Source organism: Oryctolagus cuniculus, chromosome 7 (assembly GCF_051225735.1).
Source record: "Oryctolagus cuniculus isolate XC-2025 breed Fujian yellow rabbit chromosome 7, ASM5122573v1, whole genome shotgun sequence".
In the NCBI taxonomy this organism is placed as follows: Eukaryota; Metazoa; Chordata; class Mammalia; order Lagomorpha; family Leporidae; genus Oryctolagus; species Oryctolagus cuniculus.
The window spans coordinates 137,884,341-137,898,410 of record NC_142873.1 but is presented as its reverse complement, the minus strand read 5'-3'; the positions used below and the strand labels follow the sequence as shown (position 1 = coordinate 137,898,410).

Sequence of the window (14,070 nt, the reverse complement as noted above, 5' to 3'; positions counted from 1 at the left end):
GAAGCTCCTGGATTCTGCCTAGCCAGCCCTGGTGGTTGAGGCCATTTAAAGAATGAACCAGTGGATGGAAGATCTCTGTTGCTGTCTCTCCTTCTCTTTCTGTAACTCTACCTTTCAAATACATAATCTTTTTTAAAAAATGAATTCTGAGTGGAAAATTACTTCAAAGAAGCTGTTAAAAATCTGTGTAAAAAATTAAAAGACATCATGTTTAAAGGAAAATGTGGGAGACCCAGATGAAGCTCCTGGTCCTGGCTTGGGCCTGGCCCAACGCTGGCCATTACAGCCATCTGGGGAGTGTATCAAGAGATGGAAGATCTCTCTATCTGTGTCTCTCCCCCCTCTCTGTAACTCTTTGAAAATAAATAAATCTTTTTTTTTTTTAAAAAAGCAATTGTATTTGTATACACTATCAATAATTAGAAAGTGAATTTTTTAAATACCAATTACAATAGCATTAAAAACATGAAATACTGGGATAAGTGTGTGGCACAATGGGTAAAACCACTGCTTGGGATGCCTGCATCCCATATCTATATCAAAGTGCTGGTTCAAGTCTCAGCTCTGCTTCCAGTCCAGCACCCTGCTAATGTGCCTGGTAAGCAGCAGATAATGACTCAAGTATTTGAGTTCCTGCCACCCATGTCAGGGATCCAGATGGAGTTCCTTGCTCCTGGCTCTGGCTTGGCCTCGCCCTGCCAGTTGCAGCCATTTGAGTGTGATCCAGCAGATGGAAGATCTCTGTCTCTCTCTGTCTCTCTGCCTTGCAAATAGCCGTGGTTTTTTTTTTTTTTTTAAAAGATTTTATTTATTTATTTATTTGAGAGGTAGAGTTATAGACAGTGAGAGGGAGAGACAGAGAGAAAGGTCTTCCTTGCACTGGTTCACTCCCCAAATGGCTGCAATGGCCGGAGTTGTGCCAATCCAAAGCCAGGAGCCAGGAGCTTCTTTCTGGTCTTCCACATGGGTGCGGGGGCCCAAGGACCCTAGAAGAGAAGCAGCCAGGACTAGAACCAGCACCCATATGGGATGCTGGCGCCACAGGCAAAGGATTAACCTACAGCGCCACAATGTCACCCCGCAAATAAATGTTTTTAAAAATATGATACAGGGCCAGTGCTGTGGCATAGCGGGTAAGGCCTCCGCCTGCAGTGTCGGCATTCCGTGTGGGCGCCAGTTCGAGACCCGGCTGCTCCACTTTCGGTCCAGCTCTCTGCTATGGCCTGAGAAAGCAGTGGAGGATGGCCCAGGTCCTTGGGCCCCTGCACCCACGTGGGAGGCTTGGAGGAGACTCCGGGCTCCTGGCTTCGGATCGGCACAGCTCCTGCTGTTGTGGCCATCTGGGGAGTGAACCAGCGGACAGAAGACCCCTCTCTCTCTCCCTCTCTCTCTCTCTCTGTGACTTTCAAGTAAAATAAATAAATCTTTTAAAAAAAATATGATATACTTAGGGAAAAAGCTGACTAAAAATGTGCAAATGCTGTACACAGAAAAAATACAACACATAATCATAAGAAATTTTAAAACATTTAATTAAATAGATAGCTTGTGGACCCGTAAACTCAATATGGTTATTAGACTACTGATTCTCTCCAAATTGATCTACTCCTCAAGACAATCCAAATCAAAACTCTAGAAGGTGTTTTCACATAAATTGGTAAGATGATTCTTATATTTTTAAAAGGTTTTCATTTAAAAAATGTTTACTTTATTTGAAAAGCAGAATGACAGAGGAGAGACTGAGAGAGATCTTCCATTCACTGGTTTACTACCCAAATGCCTACAACAGCCAAGACTGGGCCTGGTCAAAGCCAGGATCTAGGTCTCCCACATAGGTGGCAGGGACCAAGTATTTGAGAATCATCATCTGCTTTACATTTGCGCTAATGTACAAAACTGGATTGGAAGAAGGGGAGACAGAACTTGAGCCAGGCATTCTGATATGAGAGTGAAGATATCCCAAGCAGGAAGCTAACCACTGCACCAAACACTCACTCCTGATTCTTAAATTTATACAGAAATGCAAAGGACTAAAAATCAGCAAAACAAGCTTGATTTTTTTAAAAAGTTGTAAGATTTACATTATCTTATTTAAAAATTTTTTTTTTATTATTTGAAAGGCAAAGTTACAGAGAGGGAGAGAGAGAGAGAAAGAGAGGGAGAACAGAGAGAGAGCTCTTCCAGCTGCTGGTTCACTCCCCAGGTAGTTGCAACAGCCTGAGCTGGGCAGATCCAAAGCCAGGAGCCAGGAGCATCTTCCTGGTCTCCCATGTGGGTGCAAAGGCCCAAGCACTTCAGCCATCTTCTACTGCTTTCCCAGGTGCATTACCAGGGAGCAGGATTGGAAGTAGAGCAGCTAGGACTGAAATTGGCACCCATATGGGATGCTGGCACTGCAGGCGGTGACTTATCCTGCTATACCATGGCACCAGCCCCTCCATTATCTAATTTAAAAACTTATTACAAAATATAGTAATAAAACAGTGTAGTACTGAGGTCAATACAAATAGACTAACAGAACTAAAGAGACCAGAAATAGACCCATCAACACATAGTTAACCAATTTTCAATAAAGATGAAAAGGCAATTCAGTGGAGAAAGGATGGAAAAAATATAGTGCTAGAACAAATGGATATTCACACGCAAAAAAAAATAAATAAAAGCAAAAACTTGCATCCTGGGGCTGGCGTGTGGCACAGCGGTTTAAGCCACCACTTGTAATGCCAGCATCTCATATCAATGTGCTGGATTGAGTTCTAGCTGCTCCACTTCCAATCCAGTAACCTAATGTACCTGGGAATGCAGTGGAGAAAGGTCCAAGCACTTGTGCCGCTGCCACTCATGTGGGAGATCAGAATGCAGGTCCTGGCTCCTGTCTGAGGCCTGGCCCAGACCTGGCTGTTTCAACCATCTGGGCAGTGAACCAGCAAGAGGAAGATTTCTGTCTCTTTGTCTTTGCCTTTCAAATAGATGAAAACAAATAAATATTTTAAATTAAAATGGGAGAAAATAGGAATACTTTACACCAAAGAAAAATGGATGACAGAAAAGTATGTGAAAAATGTTCAACATGTAAATCAAAACCACAGTGACATACCTACTACAATGTATAAAATTAAAAAGACTCACCATACCAAGTACTGGCAAGAATGCAGAATAACTCAAAATTTTATATATTACTCATAAGAATATATAATCTGCAATCACTCTGGAAAACATATGGGCAGTTACTTTAAAAATTAAATATGTATCTACCTAGCTTTTCCACTCCCAGGTATTTACTGAAGAGAAAATAAAGTATTTGCCCATGCAAAGACTTGTACAGAAACATTCCTAGCAGCTTTATCTGTAATAACCAAAATCTGGGAACAATCCAATATCTAGAACCATATGAATGGGTATACACGAGTTATAATATATCAATACAACGAATGTTACTTAGTGATTAAACGAAAATAATGAGAGGCCGGCGCCGTGGCTCAATAGGCTAATCCTCCACCTAGCGGCACCGGCACACCGGGTTCTAGTCCTGGTCGGGGTGCCGGATTCTTTCCCGGTTGCCCCTCTTTCAGGCCAGCTCTCTGCTGTGGCCCGGGAAGGCAGTGGAGGATGGCCCAAGTGCTTGGGCCCTGCACCCCATGGGAGACCAGGAGAAGCACCTGGCTCCTACCTTCAGATCAGCGCGGTGTGCCGGCCGCAGTGCGCCAGCCGTGGCGGCCATTGGAGGGTGAACCAATGGCAAAAGGAAGACCTTTCTCTCTGTCTCTCTCTCTCTCTATCCACTCTGCCTGTCAAAAAAAAAAAAAAAAAAAAAAAAAAGAGAGAGAGAAAGAAAGAAAGAAAGAAAATAATGAGGGCCTGCACTGTGGAGTGGCAGGTAAAGCCACCGCCTGCAGTGCCAGCATCCCATATGGACACTGGTTTGAGTCCTGGCTGCTCCACTTCTGATCCAGCTCTCTGCTATGGCCTGGGAAGGCAGCAGAAGATGGCCCATCCTTGGGCCCCTGCACCTGCGTGGGAGACCTGGAAGAAGCTCCTGACTCCTGGCTTTGGATCAGATTAGCTCTGGCCGTTCTGGCCAACTGGGGAGTGACCCAGTGGATGGAAGACCTCTCTCTACCTCTCCTTCTCTCCCTGTGTAACTCAGACTTTCAAATAAATAAATAATTAAAAAAAAAAAAAAAAAAAAAAGAAGCAGCAGCAGCCATGGGGGCAGCCGTTGTGGTGCAGCAGGTTAATGCCCTGGCCTGAAGCACCAGCATCCCATATCAGTGCCAGTTCTAGTCCCAGCATCTCCTCTTGATCCAGCTCTCTGCTATGGCCTGGGAAAGCAGTAGAAGATGGCCCAGGTACTTGGGCCCCTGCACCCACATGGGAGACCTGGTATAAGCTCCTGGCTCCTGGCTTCGGATTAATGAAGCTCCAGCCACGGCAGCCATCTGGGGAGTGAACCAGTGGATGGAAGACCTCTCTCTGTAACTCTTTCAAAAAAAAAAAATCTTAAAAAAAAAAAAAGAAGCCAGACACAAAAGAGTATGTATTACGTGATTTCATTTATATGCAATGTCCAGAAAATACAAATTTACAGAGACAGCAACCTTGGGCTGGGGGTGAAAATAGAGATGACACACAGGAACTTTTGGGCAAACAAGGGAAGTTTTGGGAGTGACAGAACTGTTACCAAACTGGATTGTCATGACAACTCTACACATTTACTAACATCATTGAACTATATGCTTAAAAGAAAAGGAATGAGGTTTTTTGTTTTTGTTTTTGTTTTTGTTTTTTGACAGGCAGAATGGACAGTGAGAGAGAGAAACAGACAGAAAGGTCTTCCTTTGCCGTTGGTTCACCCTCCAATGGCCACTGCAGCTGGTGCACTGCGCTTGGCGCACTGCGCTGATCCGATGGCAGGAGCCAGGTACTTATCCTGGTCTCCCATGCAGGTGCAGGGCCCAAGTACTTGGGCCATCCTCCACTGCACTCCCTGGCCACAGCAGAGAGCTGGCCTGGAAGAGGGGCAACCGGGACAGAATCCGGCGCCCCGACCGGGACTAGAACCCGGTGTGCCAGCGCCGCAAGGCGGAGGATTAGCCTAGTGAGCCGCGGCGCTGGCCAGGAATGAGTTTTATGGCATGTAAATTAGACCTCAATAAAGTCATTAAAATATATACATAATGTATAATTCCATTTATGTAAAATTCTAGAAAATCTATAATGACTAAAAGCAGATTCAGTTGTTGAGGACAAAGGAGAAGTGAGGTAGATGGATTCCAAAAGGGCTGGGGTTGATGGATATTTGATGGATATGTTCTTTTTCATGGTGACGGCTTTATGGGTATACATGAGAATATATATGTGAATACACACACACACACATATACATATATATATATATATACACATATATATACACACACATGTCGAAACTAACCAAATTCTACACTTTAAACATTTATAATTTATAATATGGCAATTAGCTGTTTTTAAAAAGTATGGTGTCAGGGTTGGCACTGTGGCATAGTAGGTAAAGCTGCCGCCTGCAGTGCCCACATCCCACATGGGTGCCGGTTCAAGTCCTGGATGCTCCACTTCTGATCCAGCTCTCTGCTGTGGCCTGGGAAAGCAATGGAAGATGACCCAGGTCCTTGGGCCCCTGCACCCATGTGGGAGACCTGGAGGAAGCTTCTGGCTCCTGGCTTCAGATCAGCACAGCTCTGCCCATTTGGGGAGTGAACCAGTGGATGGAAGATCTCTCTCTCCCTGCCTCTCCTTCTCTTTCTCTGACTTTCAAATAAATAAATAAATCTTAAAAAAAAAAAAAAAAAAAAAAGTATGGTGTCCCTAGAAAAGCGAGCATTCATTCTGGCTGGAGTGGAAAGTAAAATGGAGTAACAAAAGAGTCGTCCACAGACCCAAAAAAATTTTTTTAATGTTTGCACAATGCCCATTTTCTCCTTATTAGATTGCTTTCACTTTTTTCATTAAATAAATAACATCTCCTCATTGTGTACAATGCTCTTCCTTTAGGAGTTACTGCTTTAAAATAGATTACTAGATGTAGAAAGTTAGGCAAATTATTTTTTTAAAGATTTATTTATTTATTTGAAAGTCAGAATTACAGAGAGAGGAGAGGCAGAGAGAGAGAGAGAGAGAGAGAGAGAGAGAGAGAGAGGGAGGTCTTCCACCTAATGGTTCACTCCCCAGATGGCCACAACGGCCAGAGCTGCACCAATCCGAAGCCAGGAGCCAGGAGCTTCCTCTGGGTCTCTTGTGTGGGTGCAGGGGCCCAAGGACTTGGGCCATCTTCTACTGCTTTCTCAGGCAATAGCAGAGAGCTGGATCAGAAGAGGAGCAGCCAGGATTTGAACTGGCACCCATATGGGATGCCAGCGCTTAAGGCCAGGCCATTAACCCACTGCGCCACAGCACCAGGCCCTAGGCAAATTATTTTGAAAGAAACAGTTTATCATCTATTTATTATGCATTTATTTTTAAGGAAACATGGAATAAATTATTCTACTTCAGAAATTATGAAGTAATACTAACAATTTTTAGGGAATGATATAGTTGGATGGAATCTCCTTGGGCAATTTTCTCTAATACCTGACAGAAATCATAAAAGATAATGCAATTGTGAATATACCATATGTTATAAAATTTTGCCCCAGCTGAATACACCTGTTTCTTCTTCAAAGGAGCCTTATTCAGAATGGTGAAAGGTTTAATTTTTCATTCTCTTTCTCTAAATCTCCATCTCTCTTCTTTTCCTCTTTCTCCCTTATTCTCTGCCCCCACTCTGTGACCACCTTCTACAAATCAAGACATCCAAACCCAGTGATAAACACCATAATTCTAGGCTGGCACTGTAGTGTAGCAGGTAGAGCCACCGCCTGCATTGCCAACATCCCATGTGGGTGCCAGTTCGAGTTCTGTCTGCTCCACTTCCTATCCAGCTCTCTGCTATGGCCTGGGAAAGCAGTGGAAGATGGCCCAGGTCCCTGGGCCCCTGTACCCGGGTGGGAGACCTTGAGGGGGTTCCTGGCTTCAGATTAGCACAGCTCCAGCTGTTATGGCCATCTGGAGACTGAACCAGTGAATGGAAGACCTCTCTCTGCCTCTGCCTTTCTGTAACTCTGCCTTTCAAATAAATAAATCTCAAAAAAATAAAAAAATTCAGAATGCCCAAGCAAGATTCTCTATCACTATCTACTCCATTCTGAGTAGGAGCCCACAGGGCATTCACAGGATGTTCACACTTAGCTGGGTTACATTATCCTGGTCCTAGAGTTGTCCTCCTGTGTGAAATACATGCTACTCTGGTTTCCACTTAATATTAACAAATAATTTAGAAAAATTCAGCTTTCAACATACACTGAGAGAGAAGTGTATGAAACAAAACAAAAAGCCACATGATCATAATAAAAATCCCACCAGAGGATAGACAACGTCTCCCTGCAGTAGCTAAAGCCAGCGGGTTTTAAAAACACATCCCCAGGGGCCAACGCTGTGGTGCAGCAGGTTAACACCCTGGCCTGAAGCACCAGCATCTCATATGGACGCCGGTTCAAGTCTCGGCTGCTCCACTTCCGATCCAGCTCTCTGCTATGGCCTGGGATAGCGTAGAAGATGGGACTGGCCCAAGTCCTTGGGCCCCTGGTCCCCACATGGGAGACCCGGAAGAAGCTGCTGGCTTCGGATTGGTGCAGCTCCAGCCATCGCGGCCAATTGGGGAGTGAACCATCGAATGGAAGACCTCTCTCTTTCTCTCTCGGCCTCTCCTCTCTCTGTTTAACTCTGACTTTCAAAGTAAATAAATCAATCTTAAAACACACACACACACACACACACACACACCCAATTCTCAGCAACTGAAGCTGGGGCTGGACAATGTGGCAAGGTATTTCTTTGTAACAGTTAGTTACAAAGTTACATCTCATGAGTCTCCTTAGAGAAACTAAAACCATCCAGGAAGCAGGAAAGAGGGAAGGATGGCAGCCTATGGTGGTAAAAGATATGGCTAGTTTTAAGATATTTTCCCCCATGGCTCAAGTTCTGTCAGTTAGCGAGATCTATCATTGAATTCATATCAAAACCCTCATTGTCTCTTCTTTTTTCTCCAAAATTATATTTTTATTTATTTGAAAGGTACAGTTATTGGCGTGGGGGGAGAATGAATGAATGAATCTTCCATCTGCTGGTTTATTCCCCAAATGGCCACAATGGCAGGGGCTGGGCCAGAGTGAAGCCAAGAACCAGGAGCTTTCTTCAGGTCTTCCACATGCATGTAGGGGCCCAAGCACTTGAACCATCCTCTGCTGCCTTCCCAGGTGTATCAGCAGGGAGCTGGATCAGAAGTAGAACAGGGGGCCAGTGCTGTGGCACAGAGGGTTAACGCCCTGGCCTGAAGCGCCGGCACCCCATCCCATACGGATGCCAGTTCAAGACCTAGCTGCTCCACTTCCAAAGCAGCTCTCTGCTATGGCCTGGGACAGCAGTAGAAGATGGCCCAAGTCCTTAGGCCCCTGCACCCTCATGGGAGACCCCGAGGAAGCTCCTGGCTCCTGGCTTTGGATCACCACAGCTCCAGCCAGTGAGGCCAATTAGGGAGTGAACCAGCAGATGGAAAACCCCTCTCTCTCTCTCTGCCTCTCCTCTTTCTGTGTAACTCTGACTTTCAAATAAATAAATAAATCATTAAAAAGAAGAAGAAGAAGAAGAAGAAGAAGAAGAAGAAGAAGAAGAAGAAGAAGTAGTAGTAGTAGTAGTAGTAGTAGTAGTAGTAGTAGTAATAGTGGAGCAGCCAGGACTTGAACTGGTGCCCATCTGGGATGCCTGCATCACAGGAGGTAGCCTTACCCGTTGAGCCACAACACCAGCCCCCCTCATTATCTCGTGTCATAAGAACTATGGTTTGAAAATTCCTATGTTGAAATCCCAGGAGCAGGCGTTTAGCCTACCAGTTAAGATGCCTGCATACCACATTGGAGTACCTGGGTTCAATTCCCAGCTCTAGCTGCTGACTCCAGCTTCAGGCCAGTGAAGACCCTGGGAAGCAGCAGTGGCTCAAGTAACTGGGTTCCTGCCACCCTTATGGGACACCTGGATTGAGTTTCCAACTTTGCTCCAGCCCCAGCCCAGCCCTGGCCATCACGGTCATTTGGGGAGTGGACTAGCAGATGGGAGCTCTCCACCTGCAATTCTCTATGCTTTTCAAACAAATTTTTTTAAAGATTTATTTATCTGAAAGGCAGAATGACAGAGAAAGAAAGAAAGAGTTTCCATCTACTGGTTCATTCCCCAAATGCGTGCATCAGCTGGACCAGGCCAAAACCAAGAGTGAGAACTCTGTCTGAATTTCCCACATGGGTGGAAAGGGCTCAAGTACTTGAGCCATCATTTGCTGCTTTCCCGGGTGCATTAACAGGAAGCTGGATCGGAAGCAGAGTAGCCAGGACTTGAACCAGGTACTCTGATAAGGCATGTATGTGTCCCAAGCAGCTGCTTAACCCATTGTATCTCAACACTTACCGCTCAAATACATTTTTAAAATTTAATAAAAAGGAAGAAATTCTAACCTTCAGGGTGATGGTGCTAGGTAGAGGGGCCATTCAAAATGCTTTTATAAAGCAGATCTGATGGGGCCACCACTGTGGCATAGCAGGTAAAGCTGCCACCTGGAGTGCCAGTATCCCATATGTGTGCCAGTTCAAGTCCTGGCTGTTCCACTTCTGATCCAGCTCTCTGCTATGGCCTGGGAAAGCAGTAGAAGATGGCCCAGGTCCTTGGGCCCCTGCATCCACATGGGAGACCCAGAAGAAACTCCTAGCTCCTGGCTTCGTATTGGCCCAGCTCCAGTAGTTGCAGCCATCTGGGGTGCAAACCAGTGGATGGGAGACCTCTCTCTCTCTGCTTCTCTGTAATTCTTTCTTTCAAATAAAGAAATAAATCTTTAAAAAAAAATTTTTTAAAAAGGGGATCTGAGGTTGTTTATTTGCCTCTTCTACCATGTGAGGACATAGCTAGAACGTACCATCTACAAGGAACAGGCCCCTCGTCAGATATGTCTGCCCACACTTTTCATCTTGAGACTTCTCAGTATCCAGAACCGTAAGAAATAAATTTCTGCTGTTTATAAACCATTCAATTTATGGCATTTTGTTATAGTAGCCCCAAAGGACTAAAATAATGTTAACTTACAAAGTAACCAACATAGTTTCAAATTCACTGTGCATAGTAAAAACCATATAATAAAGAAGCAGAAAGTAGGCAGTTGGAAAGGGATTGTAGTTCAGGAACTAATATTTGTAATAAAAGGAATACTACAATTGCAGGGCCTCCTGTTCGCATACAACAGGGAAACAGGCTTCCAGTTATTCTGCTGGTGCAAACTGTCAGGCTGGGGGAGGGGTAGTGCTTTAGTAAGTATATGTGCACTATGCATGGGCAGTACTGGGAGAATCTAAGTCATTGAAAGTTAAGAAAACCATGCAAATTATACAAGCCAGAAGCCTAGAAGGGGGCCTAGGGCTAAAAAAATGTTAGTGAAGGTTTTTAACCAGTCTGTCAAGTAACTGAGGTGAATTTGGGGAAAACTAGGCTCTGAGAGATTCCAAATTCATCAGGAAGTAACAGCCAGAATAAATAAATCCTTGATAAAAATTTTACAAGCCTAAAGGATTTAAAGGAAACTTTAAAAACAAAAACCAAAAGCAAGCAAGTAAAAAAATCCTGAAAAACAAAAACAAAAACAAGAAGGGAACAAGAAGTGCTGGGGTTCTGCCCTTGCTTATGTAAGGCTCTGCTCTGCTGCTGCGCACACTGCAAGCCTCTGTCTTCTGCTACGAGTAAGCGCAGGCATTATGAGGAGTAAGCACAGGAGCCTCCCTAGCGACAAAAGGCAACAGAAGGATGTCCAGGAGCTTACTTAAATCTCCTCAGCCATTTGCTATGACTGGGCCTGCCATGAGGCACGGTGGGTTCAGCTGCCACATCCCATATTAGAGTATCTGGGACTGGGTCCCACCCCCACCTTCTAATCCAGCTTCCTCCTAATAGTCTTAGGATACAGCAGATGATGGCTCAAGTACTTGAGGCCCTGTCACCCACATGGGAAGAGTTCCTGCTCTAGGCTTCACCTAGCCCAGCACTGGTTGTTGTGGGCATTTGGGGAACGAAGCAGTAGCCAGAGGATCAATCAATCAATCTCTCTCTCTCTCTCTCTCTCTCTCTCTCTCTCTCCCTACCACTCTCTCTTTCTGCCTTTCAAATAAATAAAAAATGAGTAAATAAACTTTAAAAAGAAAGAAAATGTTGTGATTACTGTTGAGAAATGGGGAGAAAATGAGTGGTAGAGAGAACAGCTCAGGCTTCCTAAAGTCAAATCTCACCTGTGGGGATAGCTAAGTGGACCTTCATTTTCTGGGTTCAAAGGAAACACTCCCTCCTCCTTCACAAAGCAGGACTGGCAGCAATTAATTGCCAAAGGCAGAACTTCTAGTACTGTACATGTTCCAGGACCCTGTCAACAAGGCTCCACGCCTCTGCTGCCAATAATCCAGAGGATCATGGTGCAGAAAGGTGCCAGTACTTAAACCAGCAGGACAAGCTTCTCTCTCTTGAAGGTGGGAAAAGGGAATAAACCGATGGCACTCTTTTCCACTTCTGGAATTGCAAAAGGTCCACAATACTTGCTATTAGTGTGTGTATATGTGTGTGTGTGTATTTGTGTGTACTGGAGAGTACTTCAAAAAGTTTGTGGGAAAAAAATGGCAGCAAGGTAAGTTTATTTGGGTACAAAAAAATTGAAATCCAAGCACCATTTTCTCATAACATGCATTTTCATGAACTTTTTAAAGACCCCTTGTATGCATGGATTTCAAAACTTTTGCACCAAAATAAATTTATCTTTTAATTCTATTTTCCATGAACTTTCTGAAGAAGCCTCATATGTCTCTAAAAAAATGAAATATGCATAGTGACAACCCAATGCCATTGCAGCTCTGCAGGTATTTCAAGCAAGACAAGAGCAATTTATGCTACAATTTTAGATGCAGAGTTGCTTGACCTACCTTAGTGAAAAGAGCACAAACTAGAAACCAGTGCTGCTAGCCAGTCATCCCTAATTAGGAAATCTGCAGTGCATACATTTCTCTTTCTTTCCCTGGTGCAGTAAGCAGAAGTTGGAACTCCAAGTTCTCTCCCAAAAGAAATGTTTACCCTTTAAGTATCCTGAATGTACAAGGTGACCTTCCAGAACTATCCATAACCTTCAGGGTAAGAATGACACTCCTAAGCATGGCATGCAAGGTCAAAAATAACTGGTATAGATATGAAGACTTCACTTTGTCCCATTTTTTAGCAATATTTTCAGTTCTCAATAAGTGATGCCAAAATGTGTCATGTCTCTGGGCAACACTACCTGCAGTGAAAGCCCATTCCCACTCTTGTGGTTCACAGTTCAAGTTCAGTATTCCTCCCCACCCCCCAGGCCCACCCACTCCCCCCATGTTGGACCACAAAGCCTGTGAAATCCTGCTCACTGACAGTAATTTATTACCACTGCCCACTGCTGAGAAAAGGAAAAAGAACTAACCAGCCACAATTTCAAGACATTCCTTCCAGCACACACAAAATTCTGTAAGGCCCAAGTTTCAGTTTTCACCATCTTCCAGGAGGCTGTCAGGTTTAAATCTACATTTCTAATTTTACTGGTCCATTTCTAATTTCACTGGAGATAATTATCCTGTGGTGCACTAAGCTATTTCCTCTGCTCCCCCTTCCTAATGCCCTTTGCAAATCATTACTCTCCTACCTTCTTGTAAAATCCTCCTCTCCTTTGCCATCTTGCTGCACTATATTTCAACTCTCATCATAGTTGTCATCTTCCAACTTACTCATCACTCCTCCTACTTTACAGATGGCTTTGACATCTGGCTCTCAAAATTCCTCTTTATCCCAAGTCCTGCCTGAAGAGTAAAGGGGTTAAGGGGACAGACTCTGGACAGAATTAGGCTGCCTGGGATCAAGTCTTGGTTCTACTATATACTGCCCATGTTGCTTTGGCCATGTTCCTTAACCTACCTACCTACCTACCTACCTTTCTTTCTTTCTTTTTTTTTTTCTTTTTTTTTTTTTTTTTGTGCCTTTATTTAGAAAATAGGGATAGTTACAGTACTTCATAGGATTTGTTGTATAGTTAATGTACGGAAAGGGCTCAGAATGGTATCTGACACATAGTTCACACTCAGAAAACATGAGCCATTGCTACTACTGTCATCATTATTAGAAACTCTCAATGTCCACTGTGTAACAAATTCAACATGTTTGTTAGGCTTGCTGAGTTCTTCCAGTTCCTGGTCTACATAAACAGCTCCACTCTACTCAGCAGCCCTCTTCCACAGCTACACCATAGATTGTATCATCACAAGAACATCTCCAGGGCTGGCATTGTGGTGTAGCAGGTTAAGTTACCACCTGTAATGCCAGCATCCCAAAGGAGTGCTGGTTGAAGTCCTGGCTGCTCCACTTCTCATCCAGCTCCCTGCTAATGCACCTGAAAAAGCAGCAGAAGATGGCTCAAGTGCTTGGGCCACTGCCACTCATGTGGGAGACCCAGATGGAGTTCCAGGATCCTGGCTTTGGGCTGGTCCAGCCCCAGCTACTGCCATTTGGGAAGTGAACCAGAAGATGGAAGATTCTCTCTGTCTCTGTCTCTCTCTCTCTCCATTTATCTGTACCTCTGCCTTTTAAATACATAAATAAATAAATATTTTTAAAAAAATCTCCACCTCCAAAACTTTAAATTCAAATATCCCAGGCTTTGCCAAGGACTTTCTGTCCTTCCTAGACTCATATTTACCTGTCTCCTCATCCCCACATCTGCTTCCCCATCACAGAAATACATAAATGCCAAACTCCTTTAACTTCTTTCTCTGTCAGCCCCCTCTTAGATTTGCCTCTTTTTCTCAGTAAGATGATTATTGTGTATTTTATTTATTTGAAAGGCACAGACAGACAGACAGAGAGTGCTTCAATCCTCTGACTCACATCCCAAATGTCTCTATTGCC

The 14,070-nt window shown here is 44.1% G+C and overlaps 1 protein-coding gene across 7 annotated transcripts in view; it reads right to left on the bottom strand.

Moving 5' to 3' along the window:
- Nucleotides 1-14,070, bottom strand: part of KIAA0319L (KIAA0319 like) — a 121,334-nt gene that overhangs the window by 59,917 nt on the left and 47,347 nt on the right. Inside the window, exon 4 of one of the 7 annotated variants that reach the window (XM_089301030.1) lies at nt 2,794-2,959. The exons of the other annotated variants lie outside the window; for them this stretch is intronic. The gene's annotated coding sequence lies outside the window, so the exon portion shown is untranslated. The remainder of the gene's footprint in view (nt 1-2,793; nt 2,960-14,070) is intronic. 7 annotated transcript variants of the gene reach the window in all.